The following is a 5,118-nucleotide window of genomic DNA, read 5'->3' as shown; positions in this document are numbered from 1 at the left end:
CGACGCACTACACCAGCAGCGGGACGACACCGGCCCCACAAACTGTAGGCTCAGCTTCTGACAGGGCAGGCGGAGCGGCAGGCAGAGGGTGGAGAATCAGACCCGGTTGTCTGGAGAGAAAACAGGCGCCTCACTGCGATGGCGGTCGGCCTGTTCCTTGCGCCGACACACTGCCCGCTGGAGACGAGTGTGCGCAGCGTTCCTGGGCTCCTCAGTGTGGCAAAACCACTCGACCACAGCAGGGGCCAAGGTCTGGATCGTATGCCAAGGTGACAGGGCCGGCTGATACCCCAACACACACTGGAAAGGAGTGAGGTTAGTGGAGGAGTGGCGGAGGGAATTCTGCGAGTACTCAGCCCAAGGTAGACAATCTGCCCACTCCCCCAGCCAGTCCTGACTGTAACACCTCAGGAACCAGCCCACTTCCTGATTGACCCTCTTCACCTGCCCATTAGCTTGAGTACGGCACCCGGAGGTGAGACAGACCGTGACCCCCAGTGTTCAATGCCCTCCGGGATCCCTTAGTGCCGACAGACGTGCGTATAAAGAGCCTCCGCGGTTTGCATGGCCGACAGGAGCCCAGGCAGAGGAAGGAGGCGACAAGCTTTGGAAAACCGGTCCACAATGACGAGAATGGTGGTGTTCCCCTGGGAGGGGGGAAGGTCAGTGACAAAGTCAACCGAAAGGTGAGACCAAGGTCGTTGTGGAACTGGCAGGGGAAGGAGCTTTCCATAAGGGAGGTGTCTGGGTGTCTTTGACTGGGCACAGAGGGAGCAGGAAGAGATGTAAACTCAGGCGTAGCCAAGGTGGGCAACTAGTACTTCTCAGTCAGACAGATGATGGTACGGCTTATCCCAGGATGACCCGACACAGGCGCCGTATGCGCCCAGTTAAGGAAGCGGTCCCGCACACCCGCGGGCATGTAGGTGCTGTTCTCCAGGCACTGTGCAGGTGCGGGTTCCGTGCGCAGGGCCTGCCTTATGTCGGAGTCCATGTCCCACACCACTGCCTTCAGTGTCTCGAACACCCTCTCCGCCGTCCAACGAAGCCACTGGGGACATCCTCTCAGCAGGGAGGTAAGAGGCGTGACCACCATGCTGAAGCCCTCCGGAAATGGTTGGCTAACCCCAGGAATCGCTGGACTGCTTTCACAGAGTTGGGATTGGGCCATGACCTGACGCGTTGCTCCTCCATCTCCACTCCCGCCGTGGATATGAGGAAGCCCAAAAAGGACACGGTCCGCTGGAAAAACAAACATTTCTCTTGTTTAACAGATAGATCATGCTCAAACAGTCTTCTCAGCACAGACCAGACTAATGAGACATGCTGGGCGCGGTCATCAGAATAGACCAAAATCTCATCTATATAAATCACTACGCCCCTTCCCAGCATGTCCTGAAAACCTTTGTTAATAAAGGCCTGGAAGACTGAGTGAGCATTAGACATACCAAAGGTTATTACGAGATAGTCGTTTGTTCGATGATGGTTGGGATGAGGGACAAAGGATAGCTGAACTTAACGGTGGCTTTATTCAGTGTTCGATAATCAATGCAGGGGTGCAGTGCCCCATCTTACTTCTTAACAAAAAATAAGTTTGAGGAGGCTGGTGACGTAGAGGGGCGGATAAAACCCTGCTGGAGGCTCTCCTGTACGTAGGTCTCCATGGCCTCAGTCTCCGCATAGAAGAGGGGATAGACGTGTCCTCTTGGGAGGGCTGCGTCAGACAGCAGGTCAATGACACAGTCCCAGTTCTCCCAATGAGGAGGCAGGCGTGTAGCCTGGGTCTTAGAGAAAACCCGGTGCAGATCCTGGTATTCCTCCGGTAAATCCACTTGAGGGGCGTGGTCCGGAATTTCCACCGTAGTCGTGTTGACAGACATCGTGAGACACCTCCCCTGACACTCCTGTGACCAAACCAGCAGTTTCCTCTCGGACCATGAAATTACAGGGTTATGCCAAGTCAACCAGGCGAGACCTAAAACAACGGGGTGCGTGGGGGTGTCTATAATCAAAAAGGTGATCTGTTCTAATTTCTGTGTCATGGGTCAGCAGAGAAACTGGAAAAGTGATGTGATGTATAAGCGCTGTCCTTATTGGATGATTATCCAGGGCTCGAACCGGAATGGGTGACTGTAGGGGAACCAAAGGAATGCGTAATGCAGTGGCCAGTGGCCAGTGCACTTTCTAAAAGATTCCCGTCAGCTCCGGAATCAATCAGAGCAAACAGGAGTGAGAGGCTAGGGTATTCATGGAATTAAATGGGAAAACACACTGGTTGAGTTGACAGAAAAGGAGAGGAGATCTTGCATCCTTCGCGGGCAGGTCGGGGAAAAATGACCCCTTTCTCCACAATAGGAGCAGAGGCCCAGATTCCTTCTTCTCCTACGCTCTGCCTCAGGCGAATGTGCAGAGCCCACCTCCATCGGCTCTGGCCACGGAGCAGGTGTAGCCATGGGCTCCGGACTAGCAGATCTTCGCCGGGACCGCAGGAGGTTGTCCAACCGGATCGCCATGCTGATGACCTGGTCGAGTGACAGGTTGTCATCACGGCAGGCTAACTCCATCTGTACCTTCTCCCGCAGACCGCTGCGGAACACGTTGACCAGAGCAGACTCGTTCCATCAGGCGCTCTCCGAGGCGGTCCTAGATCCCTGGCATAGTCGGAGTAGGGACTCACCCCCCTCTCGGCCCTCCACAGGATGATCAAACACAGAGAGGAAGAGGAGGGTGAAGCGCTTGTGGGACTCGACCTCAGGTCCGCCCATTTCCCAGACCACAGCACCCTAGTCCAGGGCCCAGGGTCCAGGGCCGGAACCGCAGGATGGTTGCAAGCACGCTGTCCATGGCGCTGCTGAGTCTGGAGAGACAGTCCTCGTGATGCTGGACTATCTCTCGGTGGTTGCCAGCTTGGCCTAACCCACTGTCTCCATTTAGATGGGTCGATTATTCTGTCAGGCTGTATAATGATAGGAGACAGGCGCAGGAATACGTAATATTGGGCTTAATTTCTCCACCCAAAATAAAATATGTCATAAAGTACGGACTTCTACTTTTAAAAATCCATCTTTCCAGAAACAAGTCTCTCACCGTTGCCGCTTGCTATAGACCACCCTCTGCCCCCAGCTGTTCCCTGGACACCATATGTTAATTGATTGCCCCATCTATCATCAGAGCTTGTGCTGCTAGGTGACCTAAACTGTGACATGCTTAACACCCTGGCCATCCTACAATCTAAGCTAGATGCCCTCAATCTCACACAAATGATCAATGAACCCACCAGGTACAACCCCAAATCCGTAAACACGGGCACCCTCATAGATATCATCCTAATCAACTTGCCCTCCAAATACACCTCTGCTGTTTTTAACCAAGATCTCAGCGATCACTGCCTCATTGCCTGCATCCGTAATGGGTCTGCGGTCAAACGACCACCCCTCATCACTGTCAAACGCTCCCTAACACACTTCAGCGGTCAGGCCTTTCTAATGGACCTGGCCCGGGTATCCTGGAAGGATATTGACCTCATCCCGTCAGTAGAGGATGCCTGGTTGCTCTTTAAAAGTGCTTTCCTCACCATCTTAAATAAGCATGCCCCATTCAAAAAATGTAGAACTAAGAACAGACATAGCCCTTGGTTCTCTCCAGACCTGACTTCCCTTGACTAGCACAAAAACATCCTGTGGCGTTCTGCATTAGCATCGAACAGCCCCCATGATATGCAACTTTTCAGGGAAGTTAGGAACCAATATACACAGGCAGTTAGGAAAGCTAAGGCTAGCTTTTTCGTTCAAATATTTTTTATTGAACACACACAGGAATGGTGTATAGGTATAAAAGGCAGGTATACAATTTTTATCTAAACATAAAAGAGCAGACAGAAACAAAAAGACCCAGAGTTCTGGGTACAAAACAAATATTACAAAACAAGACATACAGAACAGGGACAGGTAGAAAGAAAGAGGGTAGGTGTCACCCCCCACTTATTCCCCCCCTTTATCCCTCCCCCACTTCTTCCCCCCCTTTATCCCTTCCCCTTATTCCCCTCCCGACTGCTCGGGTGGCGGTGCCAGCACATGCTGCCCAAAGGTGGATTAAAATATTACAATTGAGAGTGCGTTAAAAAGTACAAATTCACAGCGCCGAATGGTCCAAGTATGGGAGGAAAGGCTGCCAGATTTGATCAAATGTTGATAATTTATTGTTCAGAATATATCTAATCCTTTCTAAGTGTACAGTGTTTGCCAATTCGCTGAGCCATAATTTGGTAGTGGGCGCTTCCTTCTTTTTCCAAAACAACAAGATTAGTTTTTTTGCCGAAATGAGACTGTAAGAGATGAGTTGTTTTTGAGGGTTGGTTAATCCGTTTAGGGAATCAGACACTCCCAGGATTATCAGAAGCGGGTCTGGGTCAATTGAAGTCTCCAGAACTTCAGAGAGGATCCTAAAAATTCCACACCAGTAACCATACAAGCTAGAGCATAGGGCAAAGCAGTGGAGTAGTGTACCCTGTGCAGCCTGACATTTATCACACATAGGGGATGTATCAGGAAATATCCTATGCAGTTTGGTTTTGGAATAGTGTAATCTGTGTAATACCTTGAATTGTATGAGACGATGTCTGGAGTTAATGGAGCAGGTGTGGATATACTCCAAGCTATCTTCCCAGTCTGCCACCGAAATGTCAGTCCCTAGTTCTTCCTCCCATTTTGCCTTAATGGCATCTGTAGGTGTGCTAACCGATTGAAAAGCATCATATAAACGAGATATCAGTTTGTCTGAGGTGGGGGATGTTTTTATGCATCCGTCAAACATGGAAGGCTTAGCGTTCCCAAATGTTGGGAGGTGTTTTCTAACATAGTCTCTGATTTGTAGGTATCTGAAAAAGTTACTTCTGGGAAGATTATAAGTTTCCCTCAGCAACTCAAAGGAAGCAAAGGTCCCTTCTATATATAAATCCCCTATGGTACTTATCCCCAACTCTCCCCATTGCTCAAAGGTGTTATCAAGGTTAGAGGGGGCAAAGGAGGGGTTCCTGGAAACAGGGAGCATGAATGATATTGGTCTAAGCTCAAAGTGGGTTTTAATTTGCTTCCAGATTCGGACTGTGCTATGTATAAT

The sequence above is a fragment of the Salvelinus namaycush genome, chromosome 7 (genome assembly GCF_016432855.1).
Source record: "Salvelinus namaycush isolate Seneca chromosome 7, SaNama_1.0, whole genome shotgun sequence".
Lineage (NCBI taxonomy): Eukaryota > Metazoa > Chordata > Actinopteri > Salmoniformes > Salmonidae > Salvelinus > Salvelinus namaycush.
The sequence above is the reverse complement of the archived record's forward strand: the minus strand, read 5'-3'. Positions refer to the sequence as shown.